At 36.9% G+C, this 27,953-nt stretch overlaps 2 protein-coding genes across 3 annotated transcripts in view; one reads left to right on the top strand and one right to left on the bottom strand.

Annotated features, from left to right (window-relative positions):
- The window catches only part of Syn (synapsin), a gene marked incomplete at its 5' end in the record, with an annotated part of 107,994 nt that overhangs the window by 18,373 nt on the left and 61,668 nt on the right, over positions 1-27,953 (top strand). The window lies entirely within an intron of this gene.
- Positions 1-27,953, bottom strand: part of Timp (Tissue inhibitor of metalloproteases) — a 61,747-nt gene that overhangs the window by 9,507 nt on the left and 24,287 nt on the right. Inside the window, exon 1 of one of the 2 annotated variants that reach the window (XM_022058282.2) lies at positions 8,631-8,776. The exons of the other annotated variant lie outside the window; for it this stretch is intronic. The gene's annotated coding sequence lies outside the window, so the exon portion shown is untranslated. Of the gene's footprint in view, positions 1-8,630; positions 8,777-27,953 lie in introns of those variants that run through there. 2 annotated transcript variants of the gene reach the window in all.

Below are 27,953 nucleotides of genomic sequence, written 5' to 3'. Positions count from 1 at the left end.
CATTCAAATTTTGACGATGGGGTTTCTCCGAAACTCTGTAAAAATTCTAAAAGACATGGCGTCACAGACTTTAAAACTATATATAAGTATGACTTTGAAATGTCATGTCGTAATTGCATATAGTCTTGAGTGATTTGTCGTTTATAATTTCCTGCCATTTGTTATTCTAGAGCCAAATTCTGCTCCGCGTAGGGCGAATAATAAGGACCGCGTAGTCAAGAACTGGTTTTGCCGAACCGTTTTATTTCATGATTATATATGAAGAACGTGATAACTGTGTCTGGCATTAAATCACGTGTTGCCCTGCAGGAATCACAGCGAATCACAAGCCACGCCGAGTTAAATCTGTCTCTCTGCTGCTATAGTATGATTCAACTATGAAGGGGCACAGAACTGCGCAGATGAATGTACAAAAGCAATCTCTGGTTCGGAAAACTAGAACTGACATATTCCGCCCCCCCCCCCAGGTTATTACAACACAAATTAAATGTTTATAAATATATTAATTTTTTGTTTTTCGGTAGGTTACTTACATCTTTTTACCAAACAAAAAATAATGTATGGGACCATTCATCACTACGAACTTTTCAAAAACCACATAAATCTTGTCATTTTAATTTATCCATCTCCCCCATAAAGTAGCTTTAAAATTGATTTTCTTGTCCAAAAGAATCCAGAGTTTACTATAATCTGAAGCTGTATTAAAAATACATATACAACTTTTAAGTAACTTCAGCGAATTATTACGTGCGTTTGCAATGCTAACTACGCCCAGGTCACGTGTCCCCTTGGGATAAAGCAAAGAAGAAACTTTCACTGCAAATCTTAAATAAATAAATTTCCTTTATTTTCTCCCACACTCTCCGCTGTTTTATGGTCTTATATTCAAATGAGTCCGTTGTGTTTTGAAAGTGCATAAAACTGTTCTGGTCCACTCTTACAGACTTGCCTCCCAAAAGGCTAGTAATTCAGTATGATAATATCTGATAGCGATTTGAGGGTTTAACTTCATATTGTGGGCCAGTATATCAAAACTGATTATTTATTAATATTTCTACCTTTGCTAAGTACAGTAAAAGGCAGTACAGCGTGTTTATAAATTAGCGGACGATTTGAAACAGGTGTAATTACGAGCGATAGGCGATAGCTATCGAAAGCATCTCTTCCGATATATCGCCCTGCAATATATATCGACTATCGCTTGTAGTGGAATACGTCATCGTGGTTGCAGGACGCCATAGTAGATGGCACTTATGACTGTTGAAAACCAACAGAATATTAAGTTTATGAACATTTCAGAACGTTGCAGTAGTACCATTTATCGACATTTTCACAAAATAGCAATTTTGTTGTTTTGCTGTGAATCTGAAATCGATACGATATCGCGTATCGCGTATCGCCCTGTTGCTGGCCGATTCGATGTGAATCCTGCCTAAATGTTCGTGCCGTGTTAAAAAGGACTGTAGATAATTACTAGTGCATTACAACTTTTAACAACTCGTCATTTGTCTTCATTATAACACTCTGTTTGAAACTGGAATGATGTAGCCAATTGTAATAATTGGGCGAATACCTTTCGAGACGAGATGAAAAAAGTTTCATGTACAAAGGAAGGACTGGACAAAAGCATGTAGTTTGCTCATGACATGTCGTTTTCGTATAAACGGTTGTCTCGTTAGTGAAGTGACAAGCAAGCCATGAGATGTAACAGCCTGCAGTTGGGCAGAAATTGACTGATGTTTCAGAGGTGTTTTATTCTTCCATCGTCAGGGCTACTCATACATGAGCTCCGTTGAGTTTAATATTTCGTCTGACAATATACACGTTTTTTTACCGGAATATAACAGGGAATGTGTGAATGTGAGGATGGATTCAGCTGGCTTGCGATAAGAATGGCTGTCACCTGTAATAGCAAGGAATTCCTTTGTAGGTTCAGCAGTTTATGAAATTTTAGGTTCTCACAGCGGTCAGCATGTTGGTTGTAACGCCATGTGAATAATCGTTTCGGAGGAAAATATTGCCTCCATCTTCAGGGTTCACACGGCGTTACTGGTCAGAAGACCGCGATATACTACGGTTCAATTTATGAATGAGAAATTTCTAACCTGAGAAGTAGCTTTAATTTTTGGGGGTAAATTACGTTTTTGGTCTAATAAAATTGTTTCAAATGAACACGAGTAGGAAATATAGCAAAAATTACGTTAAAAGACACTACGAATAAATACACAGTCGATTAGAATAGAAGTTTACGTTCTTCAAACACTGGAATATCTGCGTCACGTGTACGTACACGAAATGAGCACAAAAGAATGTTTTATTGTTTTTCGGATATTCGTTTAAGTATTTGTTACAATAAGGACTATTTCGTGTACATTCCATATGTAAGAGTGAATCGTATTGACATCACGACTACAAACATGATCTAAAAAAAGAACGAAACAAATGAAAGGTAACTAGAACAAATGACAAGAGGAGAATAAAAGTTTTACTACCGCCGAAATGTACTACCGAATAATATAATCGTAAAGTTAAAGCCATTATTCATTCGGAGTTATGTCTGGATACACTCAGTGGTAAACCTTGAAGGAACAATAAAAGAGAAAATGACATTCTAACCTCAACAGACACGAAACGCGCTCCGCTTCACATAATATTTTGTAGGTTACGTGTTGCCAACAGAAAGTCTATGGAGACTTAAATTTCTCTACGCGGCAAACATGAAACAGACTTGTCTACTGCAATGCTACGTTGTGTGTCCTTGAAGATATGTACCGACGTTTCAGAAGTGGTTATTTTATCCATAATTATCCTGATTATGGAGACAGTAACCACCTCTGAAACGTCCGATAGTTTATACGAGGCTACATTGCGCAACTTACCGTAAGACATCTTAACAAAATTAGGCCACGACCGCTTCCTTTCGTAACGTTTATAGTTCATTATTTATTAATCATCGTGTCATTTCATGCTATATAATATTAACTACTGACAGCATTGTTAAACTCTAAGTTAATATAAGTGAGATACACACGACGTTTCGGCAGTTTTATCTACCGACTTTTAAAGAAATCATTAAACTGAGATAATTCGGCCGCTCTAGTGTCTGAAGGTTATCGTATTAATATAGTTTAGAGATGATTCTGGGTTTGTTGCTGCTATTATTATTATTATTATTATTAGTGTTCTGTCTGACGACAGGTCCATATGAACAGGATCCTTCCATCCTTTTCTCGGACTGGGACCTGTTCATATACGTTCTTGGCAGATGATCCAGAAGTGATTTGCCATTGCCTTCTTCTGTGTGTGAATGGAGTAATTGTTGGGATGCCACGGAGAAACCGGGGAAGCCCCCGGAGGAAAACTCCGTGTTGCCTAGACCACGGCCTTGCCCAACACAAGTTATAAATTCGGGCACCGCCGGGAATCGAACCCGAGACCCCAGGATTACAAGGCCAGCGTTCTAACCGCTAGACCACCGTGGCTGCTAATCAGAGAATATATAAACAATAAATAAATATGTCGGTATAATGAAAAGCAATCACTTGAAAATTCGAATAGGGCCAATTACATAATGAATATATATATACCATCACATAGATTTATAGAATTATTATTTTTCTTGTTGTCTGTCTGCTGTACGTGTGTGAACATTCCGATAGGACCAGTTGGACAAGTGTTAGTACACGGGAGATTTTATTATAGGACTGGATTTGAAATTAGAGATTTCTTATCAGTCAGTTTGTAGACAAAGAATGCAACAAAGTTTAAATTTATTGTTACTGCGTTCAACTAAGGGAAATTTAACAATTTTTCAAGTAGCATTACATTTTAACCCCATCTACTATGAGTGGTAGTGCGTACAGGGGCATATATAAACAGTTTTTATGGGGATATAATCTATAAAACCATAAATATATACGAGGAAAATCCATTTTTATGGTGTTTTTAATGGATTTTTGCTGTTTTGTTGACAAGTAACTTTGATATAATTCTTATCCATGTTTATATAACGAAAATTGTAACTGTGGTAGAATGGGAACCATTTTTTGTAGTTTTGGACTGGATTTGAAGTATATATGACCCGGAGAACATTTTTTTTATAAATATCCAGCGTTCTCAAATAAATGGGGAGGTTTCTGTAAAACATGCACAGAATATTAAATGGCCTACGTAATATAAAATCTAATAGAGACTATATCTCATCGTATTAAACCTGACGTATAACGGAATACAAGAAACTGAGTCGACTAAGTATCTGTGATGTTTCAGGCCTAGGAAGTCACGTGTTGGCTTCGTATTTGAGAGGTCTCGGGTTCAAATCTCGGTTCGGAAACCGGTTATCTTGAGTGTTTCGTGTTTTTCTCAGTACCTTCAGGCAAATACTGTCATCTACTCTGACGCTAAAAATCTAGATACTCAAAGCGTCTTTAAATGAAGTGTAAATAAAATGTATACGTTTCTCTGCGCAGTGTTCCGTGTACATTATCGAATTAACGTAATGAGTCTTAAATATGTCAGCCATAAATTAATGTCTTGTTATTAATGAATATCTTCTTATAAAATTATAAATATCCTGATTATTTTCCGTCTTTACACAACAAAATATCACTTAGTGTCAATTGAATAAAAATTTCCTTGGATATTATCCATCGTCTAGTAAATATAAAACGTAAAACGACGTTTCGGAGATGGGACTCTATCTCCGTCTTCAGGTTCCTACACAGTTGGGCCCACTAGATAGAGCTAATCCCTATCTCCGAAACGTCGTTTTACGTTTTATATTTACTAGACGATGGATAATATCCAAGAAAATTTTTATTCAATTGACTCTTCACCATCGTCAAGAAGTTTTAGATTTGATATCACTTATAGTGTCTTTAGATTTCTACGTATTTGTTTGTTGTTTATTTAGAGACGATGTCACTAATTTACACTACACGGCAATTAATGATATGTTTATTGTATGATAATGAACACGAAATGACATGGAAGGAAAAGGTAGACATATTTTTAAAGGTTTGTATCGACATTTGCCTGGAGGGAATTTCAAAAATAATACAGATAAAATTAATATGTGATATAAAAACGTTTCTCGCTGCACGAAATTCTCTGGTCATATCTAAAACGTGGATATTGCTTTGATGCAACTCAAAACAGATGTGATCAACATCCAACTCAGGGCTCATACCGAGGGCTTCTGAATATACAGACGACCGAGTGCGTGTTTTAAAAATAATTATTGGAACTTGATTGAATCACGCGAGTATTTCTGTAACTATTACTAGTATTTCACTGAGTATTTTGGATCGCTCGCTGTTGGGCTTTGATGAAACTTTCGTTATCATTCACTGACCCCCAAGACGCCAGATATATCTTGAAATAGAGGCGTCTCCTCCACCCAAATGTCTAGTCTGTATGCGTTTTATCTCTCTTTAAAACTTTGGCAAAAGGTTTTGCTTTTAAGAGTTCAAAAGCAGCCAGACATTTTCAGCAACGAACTTTTCAGTCGAGGACCAAATTTTTATACGGAGTAAGGTAAATCAAAATAAACTTATGAAAACTTTTGAGATAAATATGGCGGCGAAGAGTCGATGTTAGCTGTAACACCGTGTAGAATCATAGGTAGGTAACGTTTTAGAGGGACATTCTACCTCCGTATTCAGGGTTAAAGATGAATTCTACAGTAATAAGGTTCATATTTTTTGGCTGATACCACTCATGACCCTGATGATGGAGGCAGCAAGGACCTCTGAAACGTTTAGAGCGCAATAACTATTCGTAAACGGGTTAGTGGGTTAATGTATCAAATTAGAATTGTCTTCTTGTTATAATACCGTCATATATGCAGATTAATGGACGCCTGACAGAACTGATTCAAAGTTAATCCCCCCCCCCCCAAACAATCGTGAGGTGGAAATTAAGTAAGTTCAGTTACAATGTGTAAGCCTATAAAATTGTTACAGTCGTGTTAATTACACCTTAACGTGTCCATAAACACTTAAAATTAGTCTCTGGTACATAATTTAGGTAGAGTTCTAAATAACTATATAAAGACTTATAAATGTTTCCAAAAATCATGGGCCTCAATTAAATGTGTTGACCACTAAATTAACAAATACCACTTTTATCTGATAGGTTTTAATATCCTTTAAATTACGTAAGCTAACGACATCTCGTAGTCGTTGCATGAACTTCATCAGTGGATAATATTTCGATAATCTTGCCAATTAATTAATTAACTGGGATGTTTTATGTTTATTTTTCATAATTCCGAGGTATCTAAAGTAAAAAAATATACATTATCGTCCTGATGATGGAGGCAGTAAGTACCGCTGAAACGTCGGTATACGTCTGTCATATTATATAACGAATTATTCCATAAGACAGTCATAATCAGAACTTGTAATTTTATCAAGAAAATAAGATAATTCCTGTATGGGCAGAAATATTTGATGTCTAAAACTCATGTTCTTCGTATGAAATCTGCCCACGCCACACGTCTTAACACGACCGCGATCTCAAACAGTGTTTTGGCTCATTTAAGATTGTTTACCGACTCATATTAGCTCACACCCTCAAAAGATGAAATCTTTTTTTTCGGAGAATCGACCTAAAGCGAACAGCAAACCATTCATAGTCGTGTGGCTATTTAAGAGTCAATGGAAAACATCCTTTCGGGTTACCCGATGACGGATTTAGCCACTCAATTACATCATAAGCTGGAATATAAAATACTCCAGCCTTGTTGTTCTTTATAAGCCAGTGACTAAGTCATAAATCCCACACAGAGTTCGACAGTTTATTTCAAAACAGTGTTCTGAGCTCAATCTCGTCCTCTTAATTGATTCGTTACATATTACATTGTTTAATTACGCTGTTAAACACTTAACATTAAATAGCATAGCTCTGCACTTAACCACGAAGTGTATTTATGTACAAAAGTAATTGTTACAGCCTGAAAATGTTTTGGAAAATTTAAAATATATGACAGCGACGTTAATAAATCTAAATTACAATCACGAGGAAATTAACAGTAGAAAAATTATGATAATCTGGGATTTGTTCCCGTGTAAACGCTTTCGGTAGACGACGTTTCGGAGAAACACGTTTTGTTCCTGATTATAAAGGCAACATGTACTTCTGAAACGTCGGAAAACTTTACCAGGCTACACGGCGCTACAACCCAATTCAGCTTTAATTTTTTTTTTGTTAATATAATAATTAAAAGTTCTAGTAATTACCATCGTTTTACTTGTATGCCTTTAAATTTAACGAACAAGTGTTTCTAACTTGATTGCTTGGTGATAATTTGCTGTTGGGATTTTGGGCTTTATGTGATAATACTTATGAGTGTGATCATGTATTTTATAAAACGCTACAAAATTATTTTAACCTCGATATATCATATTTGACATTGCACTACATTAAATCTTGTTATATATTTTAAGTAAGCAAAGCTAAGTAATGGTTCCAATTATTTTGTTGCGTAACATTACTTTTTAATTTTTATGAGCTGTTTTGTGGAAACAATGCAATGGAACAAACCAATTTCTACTTATCCACGCCCTACTATGTACATATACCTACTTACATTAAACGCATAAAATAAATGTTGACGTATTAACGCTTTTAAGCTTTCGTAATTAAAGATAAGTAATGATTTTAATTCCTATATGCAGCTATTATATTTTTCAATAAAAGTATGTCGTTTTAAGTAAGATTTTTACAAGTCTTTTTGGCCGCAAATTTTCCGTGATGTTGATGATAATAATTTTAGTATTTTCGAAAAAAAGGGACTGTTTTAACAGAGAAATTATTTTCTCACGTATCAGAGGTCTGCGTAAACGCTGAGCTAAATCGAGAGTCTAAGGTCCATTGACTAGGAGGTGGTCAGCAGCACACGACTCTAGCTTTAGTGTGACGGCCACGTGCTGTTCGATTTGATCACGGGGGGTTTGGCCATGTGGGGGCTGGTTCGGAAGCAAACCAGCCTGGTGATAAAAATATTACACGTATTGGTTGATAATTGACGTTTTCCGGTCTAAAATATACAGGGTGTTCAATACTTTAGAATTTATGTAACGCAGTATCGCAGTTATAAAATTAAGAAATGAAGTGATTTGCTATTGCTAATCTAGCGTTGTTGCGATGGATTAATTAAGAAGTGTGGAATGGACGAGACATGTAGGACGCACGGAAACATAAAGGACGTAGTTTGGAGGATAATATTAAAACGTACCGAGGAATAAATATGTAGTGTGTGGAATTAAAATATTTTTAGGCCGAATAATTGAATTTGTGAACGATGTGATGATTTTTATTTTCTTAAATGCAACAACCTAGACGACCCGAAACCTCACTTCTTGTACAAAGGATAGTTTATAAGAAATTTAATACTTCGAAAATATTCAATTGTCGGTAATTCACTGTTAAGTCCGAGAAATTATTCCTTTCGCCCAACAAATCTTTTTGTCGATCTCAGTACCAAATTTAATCGACAAATGTCTAGTAGTTTCAGAGATGAACCACTAAGGATACAACATTCTCTTCATACGCTTTTTATATTAACTTTTTCCAAAGTCTATTATAAAAACTTGACTTCTTATGTGTAAAGAATTGCTAATTCTCACCTTGAACTCGAGTCTACGAAGGCCCCGACTTCACATTAACACGATTTATGTGAGAGAATCACTCCGCTGACGAAAGACGAGAAACAAATGCCTCGCGTTGTCCGCTTCGGTTTCCTTCATACTGAGCATTGTACAGCCAGTATGACGGTACACGCTCCCATCAACCAATTCTCATTTTCGCATCCTCCCACCACACAACATTACGTCACGTTACTAAATTACGTATTTATTAACTCCTAAAGAGTTGTGAAGACTAGTAGCCTAATTGAGAAACTCCGAGCAAAAATGTTCTACAGACGTGGTAGTTGGATCAGATTGCACTAGAATGCGCGAAGCCGAAAGATGACGACTGAGTTTTGGACTCTTCTGCGCATCTACTGTGACGTTCCCTTCGCGAGCCAATCAGCTTCAGTCACTTGCCGCACGCTGGCTCGGACAGTTGTTTGACGTTAAGAAGACGCTGACATGGCCGTCCACGATGTCACTAGACAGAGCACAAGACATTTTTGCGTGTTTATCTGCGCTATCGGCCTTCGTTCATGTAGTTCAGTTTGAGTGACGCTTCCAAAAATTTCTTCTTCAGCTGATACAGACATTAAACTGTCTGATCTGTTCAGACTCATGATTTTTCTCAAACTAAATATGCCCATTTATGAGTTATCTCCCGCTTATCATTCCCATTCGTAGAATTTGAGATTTTTACGGCGAGTATGAAGATGGCTGTCTTCTGGTTAATAACGCCATGAAGTCTGGAAGAAGTTTACCGATGATTCAAATATACTTGCTGCTGCCATCTTCATGACTATCATTGTCCGCATTTCATTTTCTTGGCATTTAGATGGTGTAGCTGTCCAGATCTGAAGTTAGGATAACCAGGAGGTCCAGGAAGACTTGGGAATTGTTGTAAATCCTGAGTACGGTAGAACACTGATTTGTTTCTCAAAGCGTACTGAAACTTCTGAGTAAAATGACTTGTCTGTGATGACAACACGGAGGCATGAAAAGTTTGCAAACTTTGCTGCCCATGTGTCGTGTAATGTTACTAACATGAAACTAGAAGTTTGTTAGCAGACACTGGAATATAAATGTTGTCATATTTCGTGACCGTGTCACTGGATTAATATGATCATTTTGTGGGAGTCAGTTAACTCTTGCGAAGCTAGCAGTATCGCGGTCATAACGGACACGTACAACATGCAAATGAATGCAAAGCAAACACGTGACCTGATTTCAAAAACGTCCTTCTATAAACTTCGTTAATCACAGCACAGAGATGTTTATCGTACGAATTACGAGTTACATGCGGAATTATGTAGTAATGTACCAATTTTTGAATGTTTTAAGAACCTAATTTTATCTTACTGTGGCCCCTCAAGGAATTTTAGACGCAGTCCATTCGCTCAGTTGATAATAATCCAGGTCTTAAAATCACGTTACGCTGAAATGTACCTCCCCCCCCCAAACAATCGTACCACTACGCTAAATTTTAAAAATAGGTAATATTATTATTATTTATCGCCATTAATGTTACAGAGTAAACCATCTCTTCCATATTAATACAGTTTTAGTGGTCTGACTGCGCATACTCGCCATATTGGAGCATTAGAAACTTTCCCACGCCCTCACACTGAAGTTCTTTTCTTTTTAATATTATCCTTATTAATAAGCCAATAGAACATGAGGAAATTAATAAAATAAAGGATAAAAGGAAAGGAAATGACAGAGGGAAAAGCTATACTCCTTGGAGTACACTAACATTGCAAAGGCGTTCTTCGCGCTCTGTAGCTCGTTGTTGCAATAAATTTATTCCTGGTCGTTGCATCTTAGGTCATTCTTACACGCAAGGGATTCTAATTCGGTGTCGCGATTGGGTCTCAGGACATTCTTGAATAGATCTGATCCGAGACCATTTTTGGATCTCATAGTTTCGAAATTCGGGCTCCTGACCGCTGTGCTATCTTATTTAAAGATACGTAGCATATGTCAAGGTATCGTTTATCTACAGCTCGGTTTCTTGTATAGGAACACGTGTTGTGTTTTAAATTAATTTTTCTTGTTAAAAGTTATTCCACGCTCGTCTTTTGTCTATTTGATACAAACATCTTAAATTAATTTATAATTTTTAATAACAACCACAGGAAAATTATTTCATTATTAAAATACACTACTTTGTTTGATAGACTTTAGGTCCCATACGGAAGCAACTTCTATCCCGCGTCCCAAGCCATTCGGCTGTAATCGTAATTCCCGATGACACCCGAAGTCACATCGGCATAAAACCCGAACACAACGCGACTTGTTCGGCTGACGCAGTGTTCCAGCCGAAATACGATGTTTTTTTTTGCGGTGACTTAGCACAATTTTTGAAACTGTGTATGAAATTCACCCACGTTACGTGTTGATACAATTACGTCTACTCTAAGTCCATCTTAATATTCTTCCATCTACCATAAGGTCTAACAAGTTTTCTCTTAACTTCAGGTTATCTGACTAACATATGTATTTATACTATTCGTGCTACAATTTAGAATGAGCTAAATCTAATCACCGGTCATTCACGACACCTGAAGACGATGATAGATCAAGTCCTCGAAACGTGTAATTTTATAAGTCCAGTCCACGGACGAAGTTCAAAATCCCAACAGTCTCAGAAAACAAGGTTTCTGACTAGTAATATAAATAATTGTTTTCGCATCCCTGCTGTGGGCTGTGGCGTGGGATGCACGGAAAGCAATCAAGTTAAGTAGTTGGAGTGTTAAATGAGGCATAAGACTGCAGGCTTGGCTTCCTGATACAGGACATTTGGGATAAAGCTAAGCTTTGTAAAGCATATTTGAGCTTTTCACTCGACAGGCTACGTTCACTCAAAAGACTGCTGAAAGATTGTCCATCACTCGTTCTAAAGTAAATTGAGACCTCTAATCTGAGAAATAACATTGTCCTTCTGCTGCCGTGGATCGACCTTGAAAAAGGCTGTAGAAAGAAAGAGACAGAGAGAGACAGAGCGGGCGGAGGGATACAGAGTAAACAGACACAAAGCAAGAATTTCAAGTTTCAGAAGATAAAAATATCATAGTGTACAAAAAATTATCTTATAGAGCAGACCCTCCCAGTTAATGGGATTGCGCAACGCAATTTTGCTTATTCGCGTAAAAATTATTGCGGTACTATTTGTGCATCGCGGAGTAGGTCCCTAGGTCTTGCGCAGGCGACCTGTCTCAGTAGCTACGTAGATATCGCGACACACCGAGCGTACTTCGACCCTGCAAACACCAACACTAATATTTTCGTGTTTATTTGGTTCCTCTAACCCCATTTTTTTACCACAAGACATTTTATTCGTTAACCCCCAGAACGTGCTCTATGGTCACTTGTTCCAGATGCTGCAACACTTAACACCTATATTTTATTATGGTTTTGAATTTGAAAATGTTTTTATTAGAATATAAATATTATATTTATAGTCCCATACCTACACTATTAAGGTACGCAAATGGTGGAAACTTTAATATAGGCAGGCGAGAGACTGTGTGCCAAAAGAATTTCATAAAATCGTCAGGAGGAGGGAAATTTAATATCGAACGGGAACAGAAGAGGGGTAAAAGTTATGGACAACAGTTGACAAAGCTTTTAGAGGCTTTTATCAGACTCAGCGAGACTTGTTGCTTGCTGTTTATTGGTGTACACTAAGTGTTATTAAGTGGCGATGAGTTATGCAGCTCCTGCCCGGAGCCGGGAAGTGATAGTTGCTTTCCGGTTATCAGTAAAAACACTGTAATACGCACGAAGAGTTACACGAATTATCTTTAGTTGTTATGAATTGTTTGTACTGTTCACCACAGTTAAATTTTATTAGCTTTAAATTGAATGGATAATGAAAAATCTTATGTGTAGCGTGTTTCATCTACAAAAATAGCAATTTCGAATAAATTTGACACTGGCAATGAGCACTCAAAATTTTATCGGACGACTTTATTTCAGTTCGAATCAATAAAATAAATCCACTGGCGTAATTTTTTTTAATATAAATGCAAACATAGTGTTAATATATTAAATTCTGAATTCAAGAAATCTATTTATAGGACTAGTCGTAAATGGTAGGATACTTAAATGTATATAAGAGAAATATTTATCTTATATACATTGTTCTGTATTCTGCTAGCGGAACGACGGAATATTTTATGTGAAAAAATCTTAGGGGTTACAAGAATTGAGGAATTTATTGGGTAGCTTTAAAACTTTCAAGAAATACCCATACGAAGGCTCTTAGTCATACTGGCGACTTATAACACACATCTTCAGAAGACCTCAGTATGCTTACGTCATACTAACGTAACGTAATATGTTACAGTGGATATTGCACCATTTCAATATGACTAGGTAATAAAGTACAGATCCCGCATTGTTCTAGTTTGAAACGTTTGCCTCAGGGATCAAATGCGTTTTGCAATGTGAATGCTAAGTCTTTTTCACTGTCCCGGGGCCGAGAAAATCAAAGCAGTTGAATTGGTGTACTATAAGAAAATTGTGTTGAAATGAGAATCCAATGTTTGTACGCACGGTTCAAAAACAAAACGAATAGAAACTCAAGAAGTTCTTGACCTATATTTGATGAGTAAAACTAAGGTTTGTCATTTGTAGCTTTCGAATTAATCACCACAACAGATACATTGACCCTTTAAAGCACAGAAAAAGTTAGAAAAGATAACAGAAGATTACAGACAAAAGGAAAATTGTTGGAGAGAAGTGAGAGACACGTTATTCCTAACGGGGGGGAAAGAGCATCTTATATTTGGAAGGTTCACAGGTAATGCCCGTTCGTCCTGGTAAGGATGAAATATGAATGAAGACGTTAGGGTGATAATTAGTCAGACCTTGATAACAGGGACAGCTTAATTTGTATTTGAATAAAAAAATTCTTGGATATTATCCATCGTCTAGTAAATATAAAACGTAAAACGACGTTTCGGAGATGGGACTCTATCTCCGAAACGTCGTTTTACGTTTTATATTTACTAGACGATGGATAATATCCAAGAAAATGTTTTATTCAATTGACTCTTCATCATCGTCAAGAAGTTTTAGATTTAATTTGTATTTGTTTGTTAGAAAATGTTGAAGTTATAATTTGGAAAGTTAAGTAAGTAATTTAGTGGTATTTATAGTAAAGGGGTAAATTTTGATAAATTTAAATCGGGAGGGCCTCATGAGAGGAAGGTAAAGTTCGTCTGAATAAGTTTTAAGAATTCAGTCCGTACCGCGAAGAAAACACTACACTTCACCATTACGAAGATCGACTGGTTAACGCTGTTTAGGGAAATAATCGCTGTTTACGTTGAAAATCGTACGAAGACAGATTTTAATGGAAAACCTCGATCGAGTTGACCCGTCGCAGAATAATTCGGATGCACACTAAATTCTACCCACTGATTCTCCATTTCTTTACGCAAATGATCAAGGATATCCTAATGTTTTGAAATCGATGGCTTCTCTATCAGTGAAAATATAGAAATATCGCGTAAAAGATAACGAATTCGCCCATTTTTTCAACCTGGGTTTGATGACCCTGTCAAAAGTTGCCGAGTACAAATTATGAAATTCCTCCTCATTTTAACGTTTGTCATATCTTCATGTTATTTCCGCCATCTTTGGTCCAAATGATGTCTGCAGTACTCTCTTTATAAATATCTCAGTCCAGTCTCTTTACTTGAAGTCAGATATAAAGTTTCACCATAATTTAATACAGTAGCTAATACAATTATTTTCATATTTATGTTTTATAGGAGACGGTACATATAAACTCGAAACAAAAACACATACTGTGTTTATATCTCAAAGAAAACTCAATGCCTCCATTGCAAAGATTAGCAGAATAATTCTGTTTAAGAAAATAATTGCTGTTTATTTTGAGAATAATTAAATTCCTTAAATACATTTGTGGGAAAATTTCAGGGTTATTTAACGTTAAAATAACCGGGCTCTAAAGTTTTAAACATCTGACCTCTCTTGTAATCTTCGTGTTTTGTGGTCTTGTTACTACAAGCAGTTAAAAAATATGAATCATCACTAGTATGACATAATTTTATAAAGCCTCTTGTAAATTATTATTTTATCATTTTAGTGCATTAATTTTCCCGTCTCGTTTGTTTGTTAATTGTATCCATGTTTCTTCCAAGGTCGTTTTTTTTTAAAAGTTCAGAGGTTGTCACTAAGTTAGTGTTACGAAACACAGATTGTGGTCTTCTGTGTTGTGACGCCATCTTGTCTAGTGGACAATAACCAGTGTCTCTCCGCAAAGTTTCACTACAGCGAAAACCTCAAAGTCACTGAGGTTCAAAAACATTTGCTGTCTCACGTCTTTATTACTTATTATTTTCGTAATTGATAATAGCTTACGACCCGTCAAACTTGACGGGAATTTTTTTGTTTTTGTACATTAATACAATGTACTACAGTATTGCCTTTAGAAAAAGAGGTGAATGTACAAAATTTATAAAATCTCTTTATAAACTAAATTAAATGTCTTTACATCTTCACAACGACTGAAGCGAAATTTCTGCCAAACGTATCAACACATAACTGGCAGCCTGAATCCAGACCCCACCATAGACGCCATCACACTAACCTTTTTTCCATACCAGAGTCGTTTTTGTTATAACTTAATTTCAAATTCTTCTTACATCACACAAATACTCCGTCGTACGGTTAAGCGTAACTGATATCACCTTTATAAGCCATGTCATGCAGTTATATCGACTTTACACGATACCAGTCATTCAAATGTCCCAACATCTGTTCACTTCGATTTTATAACCGTTTTAGAGTTTGTAATTTTAATTTTATTCGAATAGAAGCTTTGGCTAGAAACTTCCACACCTGAGCCCCACACGACGAAATGATAAAGAATCGATAGGCCCAGTCAGTGTTCGATTACCAAAAGTCGATCTGGACGTTACGGTAACGAGAATGCTGGAGCCATTGGAGTATGTATTACGTATTAGCGGTTCACGCTTCAGAGATTACAACTTGATTTATTTAATCAGAGATTTTTCATGCCTGTAGAAATAAACAGGTTTGTACCGCCCTAGCTATGGCAAATTCATTCAGTCCTGGAGGCAGTAAACATTCTTTTTTGAATCATCAATCACTCTTTGCAAATTACTATAACTACTATATAGACTTTAGTCATAATGTAACGTAGAAATGCAATCCATATACGTATAAATTCCCGTCGATATATGCAAACCACAAGGCTTGAAGGACGACTCATAAATCGTTATCCTTGGAATAACTTCTCAGTTCCAAGAACACTTGAATTTGATTGATTATACGTCTTGAAAACGTATTCAAATATAAAAAAGACATATAAGCACACGATTTTAAAAACAAACAAAATTCATAATACCATTGACGCCATCTGTGATCAGTTTTTATATAATAACGTCTCTGTATTTCAGAAGAACGCTGGGCGAAAACGAGAGAAAATCCATCGTCCTTAAGAGTATTTAAAAAATAAGGAGTATTTGATTTATGAGAGATTTTTAAAGCGACAGGCTAATAAACATAGGGAAATAAAATAAATGTTCAGAAATACGATTAATTGCACCCAGAAGACACTTTAGTGCTGATTTCCAGTGAGCTACATACGAAATGCAGTAAGATGTTTCGTTCGTCTTTGTCTGCAATCTTTCTTGCATTTTCCCTAAAACGTTAGGCCCAACCGAAAGACGAGGGTGATTTTTGGCCGACATCAGAAAACACTGTTTCCAACACTGGCTTCGGTTGACGTAATGTGGCGTGAAGAACACCTCTGGAATCTTGTTATGTGATTATCCTATCATCGGACACTCTACATTCTGAGACACTAACAGTTTCGTTAAATAAGATATAAATTAATAAGATAATTAGGTAGAAGATTCAATGCAGTGTTTTGCTTATTATTATTATTTAGTGTTCTGTCTGACGACAGGTCCATATGAACAGGATCCTTCCATCCTTTTCTCGGACTGGGACCTGTTCATATACGTTCTTGGCAGATGATCCAGAAGTGGTTTGCCATTGCCTTCTTCTGTGTGTGAATGGAGTAATTGTTGGGATGCCACGGAGGAAAACTCCGTGTTGCCTAGACCACGGCCTTGCCCAACACAAGTTATAAATTCGGGCACCGCCGGGAATCGAACCCGAGACCCCCCAGGATTACAAGGCCAGCGTTCTAACCGCTAGACCACCTCATCTTATTATTATTTAGTGTTCTGTCTGACGACAGGTCCATATGAACAGGATCCTTCGATCCTTTTCTCGGACTGGGACCTGTTCATATACGTTCTTGGCAGATGATCCAGAAGTGGTTTGCCATTGCCTTCTTCTGTGTGTGAATGGAGTAATTGTTGGGATGCCACGGAGGAAAACTCCGTGTTGCCTAGACCACGGCCTTGCCCAACACAAGGTCATAAAAAACACGTTGAAGTAGAGTGGTAGAAATTGATCGGGTGTTTCACAGGTTACTTAATGCCTTCATCAGGCAGTAAACATCTCTGAAACGTCGGTGAAAATCTACCAGAGTACAGGCGCAACATCGTACAAGACCTTCACATTTCAACCAACGTACTGGGAGCGTGCATTTTTGTCGTGGTAATTTCTTTCACAGTTTAAAATAAATATTTGAACACACCAGCGAGTATATACATTAAGTACAGTTGGATTCAAATTTTCCGTTTAAAACTTTATCAATAATTGGAACTTGGAACTAGTTTTGTGTACAATATAAATTCTTTACTCGCAGTCTTTTAATATTTAAGTTACAAATTGGATTCTTTGTACCTTATAAAACTTCATAAAAGTTTCCTCGAAGTTTAAATTGTCCATTTTTAAAAATAAAAGTATTTCTTTAACAATCTAAACTACAGGGTGTTCCATTAAAATACAACCCTGATTACAACACCCATAACCCTTGGTGATATCACTATATAAAGACAAAGGAGTTATTTCTTAATTTTTATTTCTATCATGTTCGGAATCGAATCCCGGTCAACTAGTCCATAATCCAGTCGTTGTATTGACTGAGTAACCCTGCCCTTACAAATCTTGTAAGAAAGATAAATTTATAATATATTTATAGAATTTTCTTTAATTAACCTAATGTCCCTAAACTGAATCTTCCGTCCAAATTGTTTTTAGGTGAAATATCTCTTTGAATTCAATCCTGAAGAAGAAGGCAAAATATTACTCCGAAACGTTGTTACAACCCAGAAGATCAAATCGACATTTGTATATCCGTGTGAACCTCACAGCCTCTAATAAATAAATAATAAAGCAAACTTACATACGAAAGATTTTAATAACTACACCCAATATACCAGACCATCAATTTATCATCTCTGTCTGTAGAGCCATTAGTAATCTACTGTATAAATTACAGCTTGTCACTACCCATAATTCAGCCCATAAATTTTCATAACATATTAGATAGCCCATAATAGCGATTTTGTTCTTCGATTAGATTGCACTAAGCATGCATAAGAATTGTGTGATCACGAACATTAGCATTTTGATTCCCATCGATCTGAATAAGACCTTGATCTAAGAGTTACAAGAATTTTATTATAAATCGCCCAGTAGTGCTATAGACATAGACCACGGTGGTCTAGCGGTTAGAACGCTGGGGGTCTCGGGTTCGATTCCCGGCGGTGCCCGAATTTATAACTTGTGTTGGGCAAGGCCGTGGTCTAGGCAACACGGAGTTTTCCTCCGTGGCATCCCAACAATTACTCCATTCACACACAGAAGAAGGCAATGGCAAACCACTTCTGGATCATCTGCCAAGAACGTATATGAACAGGTCCCAGTCCGAGAAAAGGATGGAAGGATCCTCTTCATATGGACCTGTCGTCAGACAGAACACTAAATAAATAAATAAAAGTGCTATAGAGAGGTAATTATGTATTCTCACTTAAAACTCTTAAGGGCCCAAAGGTCAGCATTATGACAATCATATGAAGACGGGAGTACATACAACTCCCGAAACGTCGTATACAAAGTACCCCTTAGGAAATGTTCGATGTCCAGCAAAAATTAGCAGGTTATATAAATCAACCAGTGACGAATTCTTAAAGAAACATCGATGTATTTTCTTCGAGATAATTTTCATAACATTTATGGATCCCTGCATAGTCTCCAATGAAATTTGACGCTGTGGGTTACCTAGTTTGGAATAAAGCGGCCGGAGCATGAACCTAACTCACTTTTCTCAAACGCTGAAGTTAAAAATGTGAAGAGTTTCACCTATAGTAATCTTGCGGAGAAGTGTTCTTTGTCCATTTCCGAGGTTGACATTTATTTTCAGACAATCTGTAAACCTTCGCGGTTATGTGCTGGGACGCCTTTAAATATTTGTCAGTAGATCCATAAATAGCGAAGACGTAAAGTATTGTCACACATAGGAGAACAAAAAAAAAATTTGCTAATAACATGAAACACTCAATGTTTCACAACGCCTCTTCTGTGTTAGACTTTTGTATTTACATATTTCTGCCTCAGGGCAGGCACACTTGCCGAATGAATGATGTCCTAAAACTAATAGACGGTGATTATTTAAATTCACGTTGCCTAGAAACCAGACTGACGCTAAAATAGCAAAAAAAAGTTTATTATAATTCAAACAGAGCATGTTACAAAGAGAGATTTCCTATAAACCGTCGAGATATAAGAGTAATGAACGGGTCCTTATGGGCTTTTACTTCCATTTCTGTCACCCCCCCCCATGAATATGTTTTCATTTTCAAAATCGAGAGTTGCAATAAGACTGTGTTTCGTAATAATGTACTTCAAGCAATTTATAATGCATTACCAGTGTGAAGAGTTTATTTAAATGTTTAAATTTCATCCAATATAATGCATTTTTATTTATGTCATTAGAGGGATAGCGTACGGTGGAAGGAACAGCCATTACCGCAGTTGAATGGCTTGTGCACGTGGTGATTTTCAGTGCAGTACTGTGCCGTCCAAAGAAAGGTTAAGAGTTGTCGGTGTTTTAACGGTGATTTCTTTGAAGTTTAATTTGTGTTTTTCAACAGAATGGATGATTTTGTTTCTGTCAAACGAACACTGCGCGCGTTTAGTAAATATCGCAACGCTGCGACCACAAGCTCAATGTATCACTCTTATATCTGGAAGTACTATCAACAGTATTTGAAGGTAAAAGATCAAATGTAGTTGAATACATTTCGAATATTTAATACGCTAAATTTCATGTCTGTATATTTCACGCCTGAATCGAGATAGTACATTTGCTTACGTTTTTAATGCTCGGAATTTGCCTCTGAGTCAGCTGTGATGTTGTGGCATTTTGCTTAGGTAGATCGATACTTAAATCGATGAGGCTGCAGAATTACAGTAACGACTATCGATCTATATCGACATGCGCCATGTATCGTTCTCATCCGGAGAAATCATGCTCATTTATAAGACCTCACAGAGGCCAATAAAGACCTGACAAGTTTCTTTATTACGAGACAATGGAAATAATCCTCTTGACTGAGCTAAGCCCTTATTGATATGATTTCTTGTCCTATTTCGAAGGATTTCAGATTAAATCTCCAGTTTTAATGCACGTGGCACCAAGAAAAGTCAGCCCAGTTACGTCACGGCGAGAATTACGAGAGGAAGATTGGAGTATGTGGATTGGATTAATCTGGCACATGATAGGGACGGTTGGCGGGCTTCGAGAACACGGTACTAAACCTTCGGGTTCCATAAAGGTTGGGTAATTTATTAACCAGTTTCTTAGTTATGTGGCAGATATTACAATTTTAACAATTTCACAGAAATAATAAATTGTAAGTAAAGTTTTTTTTTTCTTCCCCTTTTCGACTCAACATTTAGGAGATTCAAAATACAGAAGAATATTCCTGCATTGCGATTTGAACTAGAGCAACTTTGCAGAGATTTTCGTATGTTTAATTCCATCAGTGTCTTAAAAAATGCCGATTATTAATCTCTCAAAAAAATTATTGCCTTATAAAAATGTTGAAGACAGTTTACAAATTAACTAAGTCCATGAGTATCTTCCTTTTTGAGAAGCTTACAGTCACTCAAGTAGTCAAAAATCTCCCTGGCACTATGGAACCAAAAAGTGACATTACTTCGTCCACAAGAGCCCGCCACCGGTCGCTATCACGAGCCAGATGAGTCCAAATCACACCGCAAACCTTATTTACCTAATATTAATTTTAATATTATCCTCCCACATGTCTTCCGGAGGAGGCAAATGTGTTTAACTCTGTTTCAACATTTTAGCTATGCATGTCTGTGGCGCCACTGAATTCTTTTTCCTTTGCGTGTGATAACGCAGTAATATAATCCCTTTTTTAATTTTTCATGTATGGTCTGCTAGTTGTTATCTGACCCCTAGCATTAACATCGCCCTGCATAAATGCAGTGGTCACAGTAATTGCTCAGTTTCTTTAGTAATTACACGCCCCAGTCACTTTAAAAGACCGCGATCTGCTTCATTCCACATTTCTACCGCGCACTGCGATGCTTTTTTGTTCTATCTTCAACCGATCTGTCCCCAGAGGGGCTTGCAGTCGCCATGGCGGAACAGATGAAGCGCCATATGTTGAACTAACTTGGTATATTATCCAAATACGTCGCTTCTAATTGAAAGTATAGACTCGTATTATTTTATATTATAGCAAAAATCAAAGAACATTAGTTTATAAGAGAATTTCATAAATGTGCTTTCAACGCGATTTGCAAAGATATAATGATGCAATAAATTCAGCACATAGACAATGTTCATTCCCGTAAACTTTGGCGGGTCATGTTACTCTAGTAACCTGTAATTAGAGTCAATATCCTATATAAGAAGTAATTTCTTTGCCAAATACTGTTGTCGAAAGATGAGTAATGTCTATTCTGAATGAAAAATTCAAAGACACGTAAAAAATTAAATTACAGATATACGAAACTTTTTATTTAACAAGTCGATAAATTCTGAGCTCCTCTTCAACTTCAAAGAACACGTGGTTCAACATCCAGGATCAGTTCTGTTGGACGCATGTTTAAGAAAATTCGGTGTAATCTTGAAGGGCGTCGTTTGGGAATCCCGGACACACGCTAACCTTGAGTTAATATTTATTTATAAGACGCATCGCGATTAAAGAGGTACTTTCTACAAGCCCGGATCTACCAAGCATCTTAGGAGTGACCTATATTATGAAGCCCAAAGGTCCCCCGGTACCTCAAATAAAACTATACTTCACCATTACAAAGAAAAACCAATCAATGATGTTTAGGAATTATCGGTTTGTTCTAAGAATCACACGGAACATAAATACAGTCTTTGGGCAAAAATAAGTTTCCGGGCGTTGAAATATGTGGTACATACTGTTACCACCGAGCTCTAATGGGTTAAAACTCGCGTAAAAATCATACAGACCTGTTAAATTCACACTTTTTCATCGTCTTTTTGTAAAAAAAAAAATCTTCACAGTACAGAGAACTTAGAATCTGTTAGAAAGGTGGGACTTGTGCTGATTTTTCACTAAACTGGAGAAAGAGATCATCAAAGCAGAGCCCGAATATCAGACTGAGAAACTCTAACGAAAAAAAGGGGAGAAGGTCTTATGATCTTGTATCTTGTATTGTTTTATTTTCCTTTTTTATACGTCACGGCATCTTTTGTTTTCATTTTCCGCCACTCCAAGGCGGGTCTTAAAACGTATTCAGAATTAGCAACCTCAATTCTGCCCCAAAGCGAAGTACTCTTCGTGTCTTCTTGTTTCTTTACGGATGAGCTAAGATGGATGCCTACTTCAAGGATACAAGGATCCCTGCAGGTAGTCTTAATAATGAGTCTACAAAAGTCAACATAAGGACTGGAATCAGTCCTTAAAGTGCAAATTCTTGTTAATAATCGTGCCATTACCGAAGTCTCATTGTCATGTACGTTCATAATAATCGTGACTACTTTCCTAGCTTACCGAGACTCGAACTCAGGACCTTTTTTTTCAGTATCTCCGCCGAAACAAGACCTTCGTCCATATAGCATATTTTCCATGATATATACACCACCCTCGCCGAGATTCGAACTGGTAAATTATCGGAGTTTTGACCTTTACGAAATCTCTTTCTGGTTTAAGAAAAATTTCTTGCCAAGTTTGATGTAAATCGGTCTATCCGTTCTCAAGCTATAAGGAAATATACATATACACCCACAGTTTAAATTTAATACGAAAGATTAATCCCTTTGAAGTCGATTCTCGTCCAAATATTTAATAATTCAGCCCGTACCGCAAAGTAAACAGAACGCTTGACCATTACAAATATCAACTGGTTAATTATGTTTAATGGAATAATTGTTGTTTACACTAATAATCATTTTAAATGAGTACGTGAACAGTTACTGACAAAATACAGGTGGGTTGTAAAGTTACCACAAGACTTTAAAGGGTTGAAAGCCAAGTATTACAGACTCGTTCTCGCGTGCGTAGAGAAGCGAATTATTCGTAATTGCCACCGAGCTCTGATATTAGACGTAACAAGTACATTAGTGCCTTGTGGCAACACGACACTTCCAATTTCAACCGAGCTAAAAAAAATTACAATATCACGCTGTATATGTCCAATTAAATTATTAGGATAAAACAGAAGTCTTGAGTCCTACTTTGTTTATTTCCAGTTCCTTCAAATAAATTCCAGGAACTTGATAAGACCTCGTAACAAAATTAAACCAACACGAAACAACACGTATTTAAAACAGATAATTCTCTCTTAAATTATGATTTTCGCCTCAAGCATTTTACATTTATTAAAGGCAACTTTATATTAGTTTACGTAGTATATTTTTAAAACACAGAAATCTTATAAATACAAGTCTCCTTTTAATGTCGGTTACATTTTAAACACTGCCGGGGTAGCGTGGTCAGTATAGTGACTGGCTGCGGACTTGACGACCGGGGTTCGTATCCCTGATAGGGGCAGAAAATTTTTTCCTCTAACCTCTGCGTCCACCTAGCCTTCTATCCTTCGGACCACTCACCCCTATCTAGTGCTGTGGTTAAGAATGAGTAGCAGCTATACAACTCTCCCCCCAAGTGCCTACATGGCGTATACCGTGACAGCTTTACGTTTCAAACACTTATATGAACAAAAAGAATTTCTTAATGCACGTATCTGGCTTTGTGATGAAAAGCGAAGCCTCTTCCAAGTGTTAATTTAATACAAAACAAATTATTCCACATGACTTGAAGGTAATACTTACGATCTTCCCTCTAAAGACAATCTCCGAACTTTTAACACTCTATAAATATACATGTAATCAAGATCAAGGTCTAATGTGTGATAATCAGACGTCATTTTAACGGGTGATTTGCTTTGCTAATGAAACCAGTTTTTTATGTATGGTACATCAGGGTTATCGCGTTTATAAATCTCGAGGCGTTATAAATTATGTAGAGGAATCTGAAGTCTTTTTTCTGTGTTGGTTTATTTTCGATTTTATACGCCAAAGAAAAATGTCCAATGAAATGGAAATTCAAAATGAAATTTCATTTATTTTGTACGTATAACGTGTCTCACTCGGAGTCGATAGAATTTTCGTGGCCGTGATATTTGTACAGGATATCCGTATTAGCTTTTATGTATTAGTCATTGCTGTATCACACTGAATGATTTAGAAGTTATTTTGGTCTCTTTCTAAAACTTTTTCCTTGACGTTCTCGGAAAGGCAGGTGATACGAAATGCGTTTCACAATACGTTTATCAAAATCCATTCCAGAAATGACGTTTCCTGTTGAAGAACAGTTTATAAGCTATTTTTCATTCATTAAATATATTTTCCTCCTCATAAGAACCTGTATTTGGTACACGATTTTCTGATACTCGTTCTTATATATCAGTTTATTTTTATAAATTTATTACGTTCGTTGTAGAAAATGTATGTAAATCTTCTGCGAAATCATTTGTTATCTTAGTCAAAGAATCTGACACAAAAATTATATAATATAGCCTATATCTCCCTCTGAATATTACTTCAGCCTTCACTGCCATCTAATTCTAGATCTTTTATATATCGTTTTCCTCTGATAGCAGACTTTGTTGTGATCCTGTTTCTTTGTATTAAAATCTACATTTCCATTTCAAATGTTCTGTACTTTACGCTGCCCCAGCAGATATTTCTGCAAGACTCGACCTGACAGCTCAGGTCACTAGACGCCAATGTTTTACGCTGACTACTGCAAATCCAAAAGCTGCCCAATATCCATTCCACAAGTTAGTTTCTCGCGTTGTATCTGAAATTGACTTTTGTAGTTCAGTCAACGGAAAAACAACGTTGAATATTCTGGTATTTGTTAGGAGATCAGAAAAATCTATGTCGATCCTGGCCATTTAGAAACGTTTACATGATATTACAATACAGAGACAAACATTTAATTGTGTTTAAAATAAATAACTCTGAATTTTATGTTTTTATTTATTTTATTTAGTGTTCTGTCTGACGACAGGTCCATATGAACAGGATCCTTCCATCCTTTTCTCGGACTGGGACCTGTTCATATACGTTCTTGGCAGATGATCCAGAAGTGGTTTGCCATTGCCTTCTTCTGCGTGTGAATGGAGTAATTGTTGGGATGCCACGGAGGAAAACTCCGTGTTGCCTAGACCACGGCCTTGCCCAACACAAGTTATAAATTCGGGCACCGCCGGGAATCGAACCCGAGGCCCCAGGATTACAAGGCCAGCGTTCTAACCGCTAGACAACCTCATCTTATTATTATTTAGTGTTCTGTCTGACGACAGGTCCATATGAACAGGATCCTTCCATCCTTTTCTCGGACTGGGACCTGTTCATATACGTTCTTGGCAGATGATCCAGAAGTGGTTTGCCATTGCCTTCTTCTGTGTGTGAATGGAGTAATTGTTGGGATGCCACGGAGGAAAACTCCGTGTTGCCTAGACCACGGCCTTGCCCAACACAAGTTATAAATTCGGGCACAGCCGGGAATCGAACTCGAGACCCCAGGATTACAAGGCCAGCGTTCTGACCGCTAGACCACCGTGAGGTAACTCTGAATTATGTTTTCATTTTTAAATTGTTATTAATCGTTCGATATATGAAATAAATCGATCTTAAGTTCTCATAACGATGACGTAGATCTTGGTCTTTAGGGTAGAATCTTTCAGGTAGATACCGTTTTCGAGGATCATACTGCCTTCATCTTGAGGTCGAAACGTTGGTATCTATCTCCATGTCTACAAGGTTCCAAAACCTAGAACATAATCTTTACAAAATAAAGATTTTATAGATTTGTAAACCTCTTCGTTTTCGTACTAAGTACAAAATAATGTCGCCTTAAACAGGTATTTTTACTTCGATACTTAAGCTAAAACTTTGTAAGCTTGCAGAAGTTTAAGCCATGTTTTAGGCGACATGTAAGAAATGCTTTTCCTTCAAAAATCTTAGTTAATCCTGAAAAGTTTCAAACAATTCATGATTCTTTCCCAGTTTCTATAAAATCTTTGCATATCACAAAATCTACCTTTCAATTTATTTCATTAAATTAAGTTTTAATCCTTACAACGTTCTGTCTGTGAAATTAAAATCAATTTGAAAAGGAATCGAACTAAACTGCATATGGCAACTAACCAAACACTGCTGGCTACCAGATGCAGAAACTTTAACGTGATGGCTGGACCCTTGAAATCTCTCGAACAGATCAGGTTACTCTATAATTAGCTCAGTCCAATTAGTGTTCATTTCACTGTGCATTAGACATCTGCGTCAACAGAGGAACAATTTTTGTGAAGAAATCTAAATGTCTGGAAGACAGTGAAAATAAATCTCAGGTTCTTCGGTGCATTTGAACACCACTCACATTTATCTGAGAATATTACAGTAACTCAACTATTGTCGCGTGATTTTATGGAGGCCCTCCGAGTCTGAATGAGCTGGTAACTTCGTATTGTCCGCGTTAGTATTCCTATAAACTGTGAGGCGTGACGCTGTGGATTTTTAAATCGAGAAAATGGTCGACTTATTTCGTAGACCATCAGAAAACTGCATCTGATATACCAGTTTTTCCGCGTCATCCATCCATTTCGTGAATTTATACGCGGTTTGTTACGGTTCATCTTACAAACGCGACCTTAGAATCTGTGATTTCCTGTCTGTCTCTGGGGTTTATCGTCAAAGTCTCACTACTGACACAGAAAACAGAGATCCTGAGAGGAACATCGGCTAGACCAACCCAAACCCAGATACTCATGATTCTCCTCTGCCCCTTCACGCAGATACCGGGCCCTGAAATAGGTCACGACCACTTCCTTCCACACCCTTTCGAGATCATTCACTAATCATCGTGATGCAACCTGACCTAAAGACTACAGATATATAAGAACTGAGTACAGATGTCTTCTGGGTTGTTGCGCCGTGTAGTGACAGAAATTTACCGACGTTTCGGAGATGCTTGCTGTCTCAATCATCAGGGCGATGAGGGTCATGATGATGATGGAGGCAGAAATAACCTTTGAAACGTCAGTAAACTCCTATCAGGCAACACGACAGAACATCCGTTAGGGGTTGAATGTTGGAACTGTTTTTTGAGTTTTGCGCATTTCCATTTGATCTTGTTACATTGAATAGCTTAGATAATTAAAGGCTTTGAATTAAAATTATTTTCTTTGATCCCATTTCTTATGCTCAAGTCTTGTCCTTTTGATATTCGCTTTTATCATATATAAAAATTACACGAGGATTATAAAAAAAAAATACAGGTAGCCCCAAAATACGTGTACACATTTAATGAATGAAATAAGAACATTTTAACAAACTAAAACATTACATACGTCAGCATTGGCACTTCGTGGGTAAGCGAATTTAGTGTAAATGTTCAAAATGGCCACCGTTAACTTCGTGGCATAGTTGACAGCGGTGAGAAACTGACTGAGAAGGATTTTTTTTTTCCGTATTCTAATATTTTTATCTTTTGGGACATACTGTATATTACCATGCCTTGAAAGATAAAAGACGTAGTTATCAAATATTGTTGCAGGAAAGGGATTGTGCCACCCTGTAAAAATGATTCAGCTGTCGGGTATGACGTAAATACTGCAGGAGCAGTGTGGGATAGTCTGGTGACAGACTTCGCAAGCCCTGATATCAGATTTGTTTACACACAGTCAGAAGCAGATATCGTACGTAGTCTGTGGCAAAACTACATTTTACACTTTACGACCTTGAAGGTGGAATTATTCTTACGGGCTTACCCGTTTGGAATATGACTTGATTCTGTGTACTTAGAATATAGTACATAAAATTATTTC

Source organism: Zootermopsis nevadensis, unplaced genomic scaffold (assembly GCF_977971745.1).
Source record: "Zootermopsis nevadensis isolate Lab colony 2312 unplaced genomic scaffold, Znev_1.0 Znev_ptg000031l, whole genome shotgun sequence".
Classification (NCBI taxonomy): Eukaryota; Metazoa; Arthropoda; class Insecta; order Blattodea; family Termopsidae; genus Zootermopsis; species Zootermopsis nevadensis.
This window is presented reverse-complemented; position numbering and strand designations above follow the sequence as displayed.